At 63.6% G+C, this 13,410-nt stretch overlaps 1 protein-coding gene and 1 long non-coding RNA gene across 3 annotated transcripts in view; one reads left to right on the top strand and one right to left on the bottom strand.

Annotated features, from left to right (window-relative positions):
• The window catches only part of GTF2IRD1 (GTF2I repeat domain containing 1), a 96,761-nt gene extending 87,813 nt beyond the window's left edge, over nt 1-8,948 (bottom strand). Inside the window, exon 1 of one of the 2 annotated variants that reach the window (XM_082712622.1) lies at nt 8,928-8,948. The gene's annotated coding sequence lies outside the window, so the exon portion shown is untranslated. Of the gene's footprint in view, nt 1-8,082; nt 8,234-8,927 lie in introns of those variants that run through there. The other variant, XM_082712620.1, reaches the window with a different exon arrangement.
• Nucleotides 8,949-9,819: 871 nt separating this feature from the next.
• LOC309854551 lies at nt 9,820-11,918 on the top strand. The gene is made up of 4 exons (XR_014306295.1): nt 9,820-10,014; nt 10,536-10,689; nt 11,121-11,292; nt 11,721-11,918. It is a non-coding gene; the product is annotated as an uncharacterized lncRNA (long non-coding RNA).
• The last annotated feature ends 1,492 nt before the right edge of the window (nt 11,919-13,410 follow it).

Raw genomic sequence — 13,410 nt, 5'->3', positions numbered from 1 at the left:
GGCCACCCGGGCCGAGACCCGCAAGTAACACGCAGCCTGGTGAAACGCACAGGGAGCACCACGTCCGTTCCCGGGAGGAGCACCAGCACACGGGCAGGCCAGACGGAAGCGCCGTATGTTCTAGACACCCAGGGAAGCTCACTGGGCTGGCACGGAAACAGGCCAGGGCCTGGCCGTGCCCAGTCTTGGAGTGGGGTAGCCAGAGGAAGGTCTTTGCCGGGACCCAATGCCAGGAAACGGGCACCGGGCCACAGCGCCATCCCTGACCCTCCTGCCTCGAGACCCGTACACCGCCGCGCCCCCCAAAGTCCCCGCTTCCGCCCCCTCCACACCTGCACTTGCGATGCTCGTCCCAGACTACTCTTGGGTCCAAACCCCGACCCATCCTCCAGGGGCCAGTGAAAAGTCACCTCTCACAGGCTGCCCTCAGGCATATCCCAAAGGGAAAGGAGAGATCTCCACAAACCCGCCACAGGGCCCCTGACCCTGCAGAGCCCCAGCCCCAGGGATCGAACCAGGTCCACCCTGGGGTTTTCCCAGCTCGCAAAAACAGAAACCGAGGCACGGCATGCTCCAGGCTCCACGGGCAGAGGAGGGAAGAGCACGGCACGGAAGGACAGCATCCGGCTGGTCTCCGGGCAGGGCCGGGGCCCCCAGACAGCGAGACCCTGGGGTCTTCCTGAGACTAGGTGAGGAAACACGCCTGAACGGAAGGGCACCCAGCTTCCCCCGGAGCACCGCCACGCAGGGAGAAGCCCCCTCGTTTGTTCTGGTGAGGCTCAGAGAGGTCAAGTCACTTGCCTGAGATCACACAGCACGAAGGCAGTCAGACTGGGACTTGAACCCATGTCTGTCTGGTTTCAAAGGCCCTGCCAGTTCCCTGGCGTCCCTGGTGGCAAGCGGAGAAGCCCTGAGGCAGGTAAAGGAGCCCCCAAGGCGGGGCACTGGCCTCTGACCCGGGCGAGGAAGGGCATCCGTCCCTGGGATGTGCAGGACCATGGACCAGACCAGATAGAGGAGGTGGTCACTCCCCAGCCCAGAGGCCTGAACCCCTAGCCGGAAGCCAGGCGCACACACCCCCCTTCTCAAACTGGGGAGAGGGGCAACCACCCCCCTTCCCAAAGGCCCTCGTTCCCCCACCTGGGCCTCTGCCAAAAGCCGGCACACCTGAAAAACCAGCTCCTGGATAAACACGAGAGAGACACCAGACCGGCCCAGTCATAAGACTCCCCTGGAGCCCGCCGGGACCACCTTGGAGCCGGGTGGGTGGGCGGGCAGCGCCAGAGAGCCACCCAGGAGCACCCGCATCTGGGCCTCGCCCGCTCCAGGCTCCCACCGAGGACAGCCCAAGGGTCGGACTGAGGGGTGCAGGCCTCCAGACCAGGCCAGGGGAGGGGTTCCTTGGGGCTGTCGAGCTCCCCAGGAAAAACAAATGACTCATTTACCAAAAACAAAGTTAATACGCCTCCCGTCTCTCCAGACAGCCACGCGGGCCACGTTCGCACCCCAGGGGCTCCCTCTCCTGCGGGGCGCACGTGCCCTGGGGGGCCGCCAAGCTCCTGGTGGGAGACGCCGCCATTCAGGCCACCTAGCCACGACCCCGCAAGGTACTGCTGCCTTCCCCTTCTCAGATGGTCAGATGCCGAGGCTCAGCCGACTCGGCAGCCGTCCACCTCACACGGTGGACAGTGGGCACGCCGCAGAGCGGGAATCGGCCGGACTAGAAGCTTCTGTGACGAACCGAAATCTCAGTGATGCCCGCGGAAGTGTTCAGAACGGCCGCTGTCCATGCCGCACGGACCACGGGCAAGGTGGGGCGGCAAATGTCTTTACTTAGAACCCTAACAGGTAAAGTGGCTACAAGTGGCCCTACTCAAGTGGAGGCCTGCCTGTCCCCACCCCCTCCCAGTCAGCAGCCCCCCCATACCCTGCAGCTCCGTGGAGGCCCACCAGCCTATGTGACCACAGCTGAGTCTCTCGCTGGCTCCACTGTCCCGTTTGCAGATGACCAAACCCAAGCACAGAGATCAGACGTCACTTGCCCGATGTCACACAGCCCCCTCCTAGGGGGCCCTAATCACGCTCCTGACCGGGACGCCGGCCTCAGTGGCCCCTCCTGCCCACCCCCCCTCCCCGAACATGCCCTGGCCTTGTTTCAGACAAACAGAGACGTTCGACCCCGAGCTAAAAGAACGCAGGAGTGGAGATCAGGGACACACGGCCAGGAAACCCGGACGCCCGGAGATGGGGGAGACACCACCCGGGCCCAGACGGCTGCCCCCGCCCACCCCCCAGCTGTCCCCGGCCTCAGGGCATCAATGTCCCCGGGAGCCCACCTGCACGGCGGAGGGCTGCGTGGATGGGAGCGCGGCCGCGGGCAGGCTGTAATTTCATCGGGGGGGCTCGCGGGCCGGCTGCGTCACCAGACCCGGAGGATGAAATTCTAGCTCGGCGGACGGAGGGGTGCACCTCTCCTGGCTCCGGGTTAGCGCTCAGTGGGGGTGGGGACGGGGCACAGGCCGTGCCTTTGCGAACATGAATGAGCCAAAGGTACCCCTGCCTCTCGGTTGGTCCCCGGTGGGGTTCTGCCAACCGGGTGTCCCCGACCCCCGCCACCACTGCCACCGCAGGGCGGGCAGAGCTATGAGGCACGGCCCAACGGCGGCACCTTACTCAGCCACCAAAAGGTTGATGAAGCCCGATGCAGGCTACGTTCTGTGTGACTGCATTTAGGTGACATTCTGGAAACAGCAAACACCGCAGGGACAGATATGCACAGTGGCTTAAAAAGAAGAGAGAAAGACGGACGCCTGGGTGGCTCCGTGGGTTAAAGCCGCGGTCTTTGGCTCAGGTCATGATCCCAGGGGCCTGGGATCGAGCCCCGCCTTGGGCTCCCGGCTCAGTGGGGAGCCGGCTTCTCCCTGTCCCTCTGCCTCTCCCGCTGCTGGTACTCTCTCTGTTTCAAATAAATAAATAAATCGCAAAAAAAAAAAAAAAAAAAAAAAAAAAAAGAGAGAGAGAGAAAAAGAAAATAGAAAACACACAGTGGTTGCGAGGGGCTGGGGAAGGGTAGGAGGCTGGCTGCAGACAATGGTCAAACCCCTTGGAAAGCACACGGATTAAACCTTGGGCTTTTCCCTGGCTCTCCCCCATCCCTCGACGAAACACCGAACAATGTGCGGGGTGAGCCCCTCCTACGTGCGGGCCGGATGCCAGGACCTGAGACCCCGCAGAGCTGGGGGGCAGGGGGGCATCTGTAAGTTTCCCACTGGCTGGTGGAGTGACAGACAGACAGATGGACAAAGAGGGACTCCCCTCTATACTGCTTCTGTCAGAAGCCAGAAAATGTACCTTGAACCACTCCCCACCCTGCCCTCGCCTTAGACCCTAATCGGCAAACAGGCCTGGCCTGGTCCAGGAAAGAGGCCACCTGAGGACTATCTCCAGTTCTGGCCTCCAGCGATGAGCTCAGGCCCTCCATCTCCAACTACACAAGCCCTGCTGGGCACCTGCAGGCGCTGCCCAGGACCCCAAGCCCCTGAGCCAGGACCACTCACCTCTCTGGCTTCCCGCACCATCTCTGCACCGGGGTGACCCACATTTCCACGTTCTGGAGGCCCCTCCCCAATCATAACCCCTGAGGCTCAGACAGGATGATGGGGATATGCTCCTCATTTTACGTGTGAGCACATATCCTGGACTTGGGGCCAGGGGACATGGCCCACAAGACCCTGCCCCTTACTTCCTGGCCACAGTCAGTCCACACTCCCGGGGCCTCAGCATGGTCTGGAGGCTGATGTCACACCAACGAGGCAACCCCCCCAAGGGGATAGGCCCGCTTGCCTGTGATGCAACCCAGCAGAGACCCTCCCCCGCCAGCCCCCCTACCGCCCGAGGCAGGATCTCCAAGCCTTGCAGCGGGGACATCACACCAACAGCCTCCCGGTGCTCAGGGCCGGCTCGGCATATCTGGATTGCAAATCCTAACTTGGGTGTCTGATGCAGTGTACCCCACAACTTCCCTGCCCCCTCCTCCTCCTCCTCCTGCCACAGTGGCAGAGAAATCTCTGAAAACCAGCACTTCCCAGACTGGGGAATCCCTGAGTCCCCCCCACAGCACCCAAGCCTAACCGGGGATCCGGACTAGAGAAAGCCCGGCCAAGGAAACTAGATGCGGCGCTACCTGATTCGAACTCACCCAGATCATCCCTGAAGCTTTAGGTCGAGCCCTGACCCCCCCAGCTCTAGGCCCAACCCCGCCCTGAGCCTCTCCGCAGCCCGCAAGGGTCCCATGGCCCGCAGGTCACGGCTGTAGGGTTGCCGGATAAAATACCAGACCCCGGTTCAGCTTCAGAGAAACAAACAAGTCAGTCTTCAGTGTAAGTTACATCCTCAATCCCGCGTTATCCGTGGCTTACCCGAAACCCAAATTTAACCGGGCATCCCTATTTTTATTAGCCAGATCTGGCGACCAGAAGCAGGTGGTCCTGAGGGAGGGAGACAGGTGGGGGCACGCATAGCTCTGGACCCAGAGGAAGGGGGTCAGGAGCAAGAGCTCTGCCTGAGACACACACCCCACCCCGACCCGTCCTCCCCAGCCCGGGAAGGGACGAAGTACAACCTCACTCAGCTCACAGCTCACGTAGCAAGTCACGGTGAAGGAGGGGTCAGCCCCCACCCCGCCCCAACCCTCTCCCCAGGGGCTCTGCGCCCCTTGCCCATCACCAACCAGGACCACACTGGGTGTGAAATGACAGAGCAAGCTCCCTGCTGAGCACCAGAATCACAGAGTCCCAGCTAGACACGCCTGCCAACAGGGAGCTGAGAGGGGGAGCCGGCCCCCTGCCCCCCTGGGGCCCCCGCCTAGACACCCCCACCACCCACACACAGAAGTCGCCGCAGAACGGGGGGGGCATCTCACTGCCTTCAACCATCTTCATCTCTTCCTGCTGGGAATGCCCTTGCAGCTGCCCCAAGGGTCCACGTCTCCCGGACCCCACACGCTTCCGGAAGGTTCCGTGAGCCCCTGGCCTTGAGTCCTGCCCTGCTTGCCAGTGTTTGTGAATGAACCCTGCAGGTCTCTTTCCCGGGGGGCCCCTTGAGGGGAGCTGGGCCTCCTGCTTGTCTCACAGAACCTGGCGTCCAGGCAACACAGAGGTGCCCACAGACAGCGTAGGGACGGAGGGCCGAGAGCCGCAGGACAGAGGACATCAAGGGAGCAGAGCCCCAGGCTCGCGGTGTGAGCGGAAGACACAGGCTGGGGTCATGGGGACAGGGGGCCCCGGGAGGGTGGGGAGCAGGAAGCTCAGGGGAAGACCCTGGCGTTCTCCTCACTGCGTGGGGGGGGCCTTCCCCGGAGACAGGGATTCGGGATCACGGGAGGAACTGCTCAGCCGTGTGGGCCAAGGCCCCGAAGTCAGACTCCATTCATTCCCTCAAGCAGCCACTCAACAAGTACTTGGGGACCAGCCCCAGGACACCACGGAATCCAAAGCAAGCCTTGATCTCTGCCCTGGCCCTAGTGCACTTGGGGGACAGATGTGGAACTTTTGAGCAAGATCCCCATTGGGATAGAGGAAGGACAGGACATCATGGGGGGGGGGGGACACAGAGGTAGCACCGTGGCCGGCCCTGGGATTCCAGCCCGAGGACACGACAGCCAGAGAAGCCTTCCCAGAGAGGAGACGAGAGGGACAGATCCTGCCACCCCGACCCCTCGCGCTAGCCCGGTCGGGCCATCAGAGGAAGTCCCCCACTCCCTCAGCGGAAAGATGGGAAGAACCTTCCAGGGAGGAGGGACAGCCCGTGCAAAGGCCATTCAGGAAAACTGCGGGATTCAAGGCGCCAGTCGAGGAGCGGGGAGAGCTGGAGACGAAGAACCCCCCAACCCAGGACGGAGGCGGCCGGGGAGATGCGGTCTGTGCCTCCAAGGTCACCCTTGGGATACGAACGCTCCAGGGTGTCGTCACCCACCCCAGGGCCGTGAGGTCCTCACCTGGGGCTTCCAACCATCCGACTGCCACCAAACTGTGCAGGCCCCGGCTGCTGGAGACAGGCTTCTAGAACAGCTGCCTCCGAGACCCCTACTATGCCTGCCTTCCCGACTACTTCCAAGCATCCAATGCTAACGACCGCCGCCGTGCCGCTAGCCCGGCTCCGGGAGCCTGCCTTCACAGAACAGATAAGAAGTATTTGCCATTAACGCGCTGCTGCACGGGAAATGACCCCTCCTCCAGCACCTAGAGCACAGTGCCCTAAGGAAGTGGGTTAAGCCCGCCCCTACAACGCCGTCTTCCGAGACCCCGCCGCCGGACCTCCCGCCCCAGGTCTCCCGCATTTTCAATGCGCGGGGCAGCAAGTGGCCACAGAGTTCCCACCTTTGCTTGGTTCCTCTGCAGGGGTCCTCTGGGACCCTCTGAGTCAGAGCCTCAACTTTCTAGGTCACTGGCAGAGCAGGCGAGGGAATGGGGTGTGGTCTGATGCCTCTCATATCCCAAAAGCAGGCCAGGGATTCCGACATCCTGTCACCTCAGAGCCCCGTCTGTCCCTTGGTCCAGCAGTCCCTGTTCAGAAGAGGTCAGCGACTACCTCGCAGCCTCCTGAACCCCTTCCCGCCATGGGGGGCTCGGGATGGGCACCGGACCACCCCCGTCGCTGCCACCTCTGTACCCAGACCTTCCCCGCCAGCCGCCAGCAGCAGCCACCAGCATCCTAGTCGCTGCCACCTCCTGCTCCGAATAAATAATCGATGACCATGCCCTTTCCCTTTGGGAATGACGCTGCTGAAATAAATGGCTGCTTGGAAAGGCACCTCCCAAGCCCCGAGGACCGGGGCAGTGCCAAGAAGCACACAGTCCCAGCCACGGGCAACTAAATCCCACAGGAGGAGGTCGGAGCAGCTTCTGGCCGCCCCTTCCTCCCCCTGCGCACAAACGCCCACTCCTCTAGATGTCCATGCCTGCCCCTCCCCGCCGCTCCCAGGCCGGGGCAATCCCAGGGCAGTCCCACACCCCACACCCCCAGGACCACGCTCCATCCGAGGCAGACGCTCCCCGCGCGGGCCTGCACCGAGACCCCCTCACTTGGGCTGTGGTGGGGACACAGGAGCCTCCCACTCCAGGCCTGGTGTCCTGGGAGGTTGGGTGGCACGGCCAGATGTCCAGGGCTCCAGCACTGCCAGGAGGGCAGACCTCTGGGCTGCAAGGTCCCCCCTCGGCCCTGGGCCCAGGCCAGGGCATCGTTCCTCTGGCTGGCGGCAGGCCGGGGCTGGAGCCCAGGACAGGCATCAAGCCCATCCTTTCCAGGGACTCAGGATGGGGGTGGGGGTGGGTGGGCATCAAGCACCCTGGGGCGCTCCACAGGCCTCCCTGCCCAAGTGCAGGAACTCAGAGACCACCCACATGCGGGGCACCCCCAACTTGCTCTCCTGGAAGCTTCGGGGGGGGGCCCCCACGGCCGCCCCCTGAGACTCCACTGCACCCTCCTCCAGAGGTTCAGCGGCCCCCCACTCAGGCCGGCCCCCTCCCAGGAGACCCCCGCCAGAAACCACCGTGCCGGGGCAGTCCGCGCAGTGTTGGACTCAGCCTGCTTGCGGGGGGGGGGGGGGGGGGGCGCCGGCCAGGGGAAGGCCCAGCCCGAGGGAGGCAGAGGTTGGGGGGGCGGGGACCCGCGGCCTTCCCAGCCCCCCTCCGCTCCCACACTGGCACCCGCCGCCGCGGGCAGCACGACTGACCTCATTCGCCAACTGCAGCAGCCTGCGGGCGCCCGCCGCCCGCCCCGGGGCGCCCCCCACCTCCGGGAGGGCCGGGAGTTCGTGGGGGGGGTGGGGGTGACAGCTCCCGGCTCCCACCCCCTCCCGGCAGGTGGGGGCGGCCGGCCCTTCCCTCCCACCCCCACCACCCCCCACCCCCGACCTCCCCGGCCCGAATTATAATCCCAGTCACGTGCCTCCCCGGGCACCCAAAAGCCGGACCCGGATTCTGGAGCACCTTGAGGGGGAGGGGCGGGGGCCACGGGGGCTGGGGGTGGGAGGGGAAGGGGAGAAGGGCCCGGGCGCCCGCCCCCCGCAAAAGTTTCTCCTACCTTGGAGGATCCCCAAGCGCTCCTGCCAGCGGCGCCCCGGCCCCCGGCCCGCGGCCAGGACTCAGCCTCCTGCCGCTGCCGCCTTAATTAATCCGGGAGAATGGGGGAAGGCGCGGCGGAGGGCGGGCGGGCGGCGCGGCGCGGCGGGGGGCGCGGGGCGCGGGGCGCGGGGCGCCGGCCGGGGAGGGGCCGCGGCGGGGGCTCTCGGGCCGGCCGGGGGGCTGGCGCTCGGCGGCCCCCACCCCCGGCGCGGGCTGCGGCGGAGGGCGGGGCGCGGCGCGGGGAGCGGAGCCGCGAGCGGGAGCGCAGGGAGGCTCTTTGTTCTGTAATCCCAGTAAGATTGCCAGCCATTCGCCCCGGCCCTAATCCCAGCCCCGCGCAACACCACCCTCCATTGGCTGCCATTTACATACGGGATTAGCCCGCCCGGCCCGCCCCGCGCCCCGGCCTGGGCACCGCGGGGGGAGCGCCGCGCCCCCCGCCCCGCCCCCGGCGCCCCGAGCGCGCGCCGCCGCCCCAGCGCCCGCCGCCAGGGGGGCCTGCGGGAGGGGCGCCCGCGGCCTCGGCGCCCCCTGGCTGCCGGGCGACGCCCCTCGGTCTCCCCAGCGCCCGTCGGGGGGCCGGATTAGGAAGCCGGGGCGCGGGAGTGGACCCCCCCCCGGGCGCGGGGTCAAGGTCACCCGGCAGGGCGCGGGGAGGGCCCCCCCACCCCGCAGCGGAGGCCGGCGCCCGGCGCGGTGGCGGCGGCGACGGCGGCGGCTGGAGGACTGAAGGCGGGGTGGGGGGTGGGGGGGCTGGTCACTCCCACCTTGCCCAGGTTGGCTTCCGGTGGCTGGTCCAGGCACCTCTCCCAGCCTTTGTCCCCGGAGATGGGACGGAAGGCAGGGGCATGCCCAAGGTCGCCGCAGACCCGGCCGGAGGCTCCCAGGCCCATCGCGGCTGGGCAGCCCTCCTGCTGATCGCGGGTCACCCGCCTCCCTACCATACCGGCCAGTCCTCTGGAATCCGGGAGCGCATTCCCCATCCTCTCCGGAGCCAGGCATCTGAACTCGGCACAAGGAGTCCTGCGCTGGGCCCCTGCCATGCTGGGCACTCCTGGGAGGGACAGAAGCCAGGCAGGCCCCAACCCCAGGGAGCTCCTGGCCTAGATGGAGAGAGCCGAACAGAGACTGAACATCTTCCAGGTCCCAGCAAAGCCCACGAGGTCCTTGCCCAGCCTCCTGCGACCCTGCTGGGCACACAGCGGGCACTGGGTAAAGGATAAACTTCGGGGACCAGGTCTAGCCCACAAGCCCATCAGACCGAGCTCCTTCCGGGCAGGGCAGGTCCACAGTGCACAGCCCGAAGCCAAGCCCAGAGGGGCTCGGGTGGCCCCCGAATGCCTTGCCCACAGCACTGGCCAGAGCAGTGGGGACTGGGAGTGAGGCCAAGATCCCCCACCCCCTACCCCACACCATCCTTTGCCCTCTTGGGCGTACCTCCCCCACCCCGCCATCACCAAGGAGGCCTGCGGACGCCTTGACCGAGTGCTGTGCAGCCTGCCTGAGACCCACACCCCCACCTGCCCTCTCCTGGCCTTGGTGCGGCAGCATCACCGAGGGGGAGGAGCTAGGACCTAGAGACTGTGGGTTCAAATCCTGGCTCTTCTTCTTGGAGCCATGTGTCCTTGGGCGAGGTACTGCACCTCCCTGCACCTCTGTTTCCCGCTTTTTTTTGCAGCCTCTCAGTAAACCACAGTGTGGCCCCTCAGTGGATGACTTCACTGAGCCTGTGAGTGTGTCTTGCACTGGCCTTAGACGATGAAAGGAACTGACTTGCTTAGGGACATACATCATAGGCATGACGTGGCTGGCCCTGCCTCCGTAGCCCTGGTTCATCCCACTGGCCTACTGCGTCTCCCTCCATCCCACGGGCCGCCGCCCATCTGGGGAGGTAAGGCGTGGCCTCTGTAGGCCCAGCTGGGGCACCCTGGTCCCCGGAAGGGCCAGCTCGTTGGGCTGTTGGTTTCTAGGGAGAATGCTTTCCAGACCCCAAGTCCTGGGGCAGAGAACCCAAAGCCTCTGCAGCCCAGGGCCACCACCCCCTTCCCCCTGGATCTGAGCCCTGGCAGGGTGGGAGCACCTTTGTGTGCTCAGTACTGCCCTCTGCAGGCAGAATCCAGAGCAGCCATAAAGCGAGAAGAGTGCTGCGGGTCGGAGCTCCCTTCCGGCCTCTGGGATGCTCTTCTAGTCCAGAACAGCCAGCCTGAACCCCACCTCGCCCAGGCAGACTGGGGACAGTGTGGTGCAGTAGAAGGGCTTGGCCCGGCGTGTCTAGGCCCCGCCCCACTATGTGGGACGAAGGTAAGACACCCGGGTTTGACCTTCACGGTATCTTCCCGGCCAGTGGACTGATCTCTCTGGCCTGAGCTTCCTCATCCATAATAGGGAGACAAGAGAGTCCTTTCTCTGTAGGATGGCTGTGGGGGCCGAAGGACCTGTGGCACCGGAGAAATGCTTGGTGTAGTGCCTGGCGACGAAGGGTAGTGCTCAATTTCTTAATCTGTCGGCTTCATCTAGGGGCACAGTCCCAGTCACCGTCTTTGCTGGAACTGACCCTCCTGAGGAGGTGAGAATTCTAAGCACAAGGTCATGGGCATTCTGTTGTCGTCAAGTTCAATTCCTTCCCCTGGGAAGGGCAGCAGAAGCTCCCTCAGCTGGGGGGGAGTTTGGAGGAGGAGTCCTGGCTGGCGGCTGCTCCCTACCTGCTGGGGCTTCTACCATTTGCAGGTGCCTGGGTGACTCAGTCGGTCAAGGCGTCTGCTTTCGGCTCAGGTCGTGATCCTGGGGTCCTGGGATCGAGCCCTGAGTCAGGCTCCCTGCTCAGCCGGGAGTCTGCTTCCCCCTCTCCCTCTGCACCTCCACTTGTGTGCTCTTTCTGTCTCTCTCTCAAATAAATAAATGAGATCTTTAAAAAAAAAAAAAAAAAGCACATTTGCACGGGCCTTCCCTCTTCCCGCACCCTCCCTGAGGCCTGACTGCAACCCGCATATTGCACAGTCCTGGAAACAGCCTCTGCTCACCGCCTCCCCTTATCAACCTGGAAGCCAGAGGACTCCCTCCATCACAAAGCCTCTTCCATGCCTGCCGTCTTCCCGAGGACCCTCCGGGCAGGTGGTCTGCCAATCCCCATTTCACGGATAGGGATCAAGAATGCCAGGGATTTGTGGAAGTAAGTACGCCCTGGGGCATCCTATATCCCCATCCATCCAGAGACTCCCTGGCAGGAGCTGGTCTCTCCCTCCTGGCCCCAGTGCGTGTGTTCCACTGTCTCCAACCAGCACACCGGCCAGCAGGGAGAGCTGCCCACAGGGACTCAGCCCCCATGTCCCCCTGGGGTTGGGACCCCGTCCTAGGTCCCTGACCTCCCGAGTGCATCATTTCCTTCTCCGTGATTCTGATTCCACTTCTCCTGGCTTCTTGCTCCTTGGAGGTAAGGCTCAAGGGGATCGGGAACAGATGGAGGGACAGTCCCGCTGCCCCCAACAAGGTAACCCTTAGCTGGGGGCAAGCCTCCAGGGAACCTGGGACTAGGCTACCCTAGACGTGACCCCAGGGGCCAAGGGTGAGGACAGTGAGCCCAAGCACTTCCTCTTACAGGTAAGCAGCCCGATTATGGAGACGGAAGGACAGACTCCGCAGCCTCACGGTGCGTGTCGGGGTGGACCTCAGGACTCCCCATCCCCAACCTGCCACGCCTTTGTGCCATCTCCGTGGCTTTCCTTGGCTTTTCAGGAGGTGATTTTCTCTGATAATTAGTATTCATCCTTAAAAATAAGACTTGAACAGCTTCTGGAATGAGCTACCCCTGTTTGTCTTCAAGTCAGTCTCCTGCTCCCACCATGGAGAGCAAAGGGAAAATCAGATGCAGTGTATGGAAACGGGCTCTGAAGGTGGCCAGCCGGGTCCCTACAACAAGGGCAGACAAGGCGGGTGTAGAGTCTGGAACGTAGCTGGGGCGCTCAGGCAATGTGGGGGCCATGTAGCCCCCGAGGGTAGGTGATGGGCTCATTGGGGGCGGGGTGGAGGGGCCTCCTGAGTCTGTGACCCAGACCCCCCACCCCCACGCCACAGATGGGCCATTCCCCAGGCCACCAGCAACTCCTTTCATGCCCAGATCTGTTTCCGTGGCCACTAAGGACAAAATCATTTCTGTCACTGGGGTGTCTGATCTGCAGAGGAACCTCTTAGAGTCCTCCGAGCCTTCGGGGCCCAACAACAGAAAGCCCTCGCTTTGGGATTTCGGGCCCCGCAGCCGGCCAGCCCAGCCGAGGCAGGAATCAAGGAGGTCTGCCATCGGGGCACGGGCAGACCTGTGGCCTCCGCCTCTCGGGTCCCAGGGTTTGGCACCGCTGGCCCACAGAAGTAGAACGTGAGCCACGAAATTCACGCCACAGAGGGAATTTTAAATTTCCTAGTAGCTGCATTTAAAAAAAAAAAAAAAAGTGAAGAAGAAACAGGTGAAATTCACTTCAACGATACATGTTATTCACCCAGCCTTGTAGTCAACGTGCACAGTCCAAACGATATTCGTTTCAACGCATAATAGTCTTTTCTTTTATATGGAAATAGTTTCTATTTTGTAGGTCCTTGCCTTAGACGAAGTCTCTGATATCCAGTGTCTGTAGTACACTTCGAACACCTTCCAGTTCGGCCGAGACAGACTTTTCAGATGTGGCTAGTGGCTAAGGGTCCCCGTGGGAGCAACTTCTAGCTCAGCTCACTGCTGACTTTGAGGAGCCCAGGACTCAGTTTCCCCACCTTGGGAGCTTGTCCAAGGTGCGGCCCAGGCCCTTCCAAGAGGACAGGTTGGCTTGACCCTGGAGCACTGGGAGAGGGCCCGGGACCCAGCTCTACAGAACACAGTCCCTAGCTTTTCGGACACACACTCAAGTTGAGGGAGTAGCGTTCAAATTCTGGGGCTCTTGACGCTGGCCCCCGAGATGGGAAGGCCTGGGAACCACACCAAAGTGCCCTGTCCTGTCCCGGGTGTCACGCGACCTGGGGGCCCTGGGCCAGCTGTTATAGAGCATGCAGGAGTGAGCCGGACGGTGTATCCACCTAAGCTGAGACCGTGCCCTGCACCCCCCCCACCGCCGTGGGGAATGGGGACCCACTGGACAGCCCTCTCCAGCCTCCATGCCTAAGGCCCCCCTGGACCAGGGTCTCAGCGCTTCCTAAAATATTTCTCTCCTGTCCTGGGATTTTCTGGGATCCCAGGGCCCTCCTGCAGCCCTCACTCCCAGGGGAAGAGACCCCCACTGCCCCCTACCAGCTTGCCCTGCCCCTC

The sequence above is a fragment of the Mustela nivalis genome (genome assembly GCF_964662115.1).
Source record: "Mustela nivalis genome assembly, chromosome: 19".
Classification (NCBI taxonomy): Eukaryota; Metazoa; Chordata; class Mammalia; order Carnivora; family Mustelidae; genus Mustela; species Mustela nivalis.
This window is presented reverse-complemented; position numbering and strand designations above follow the sequence as displayed.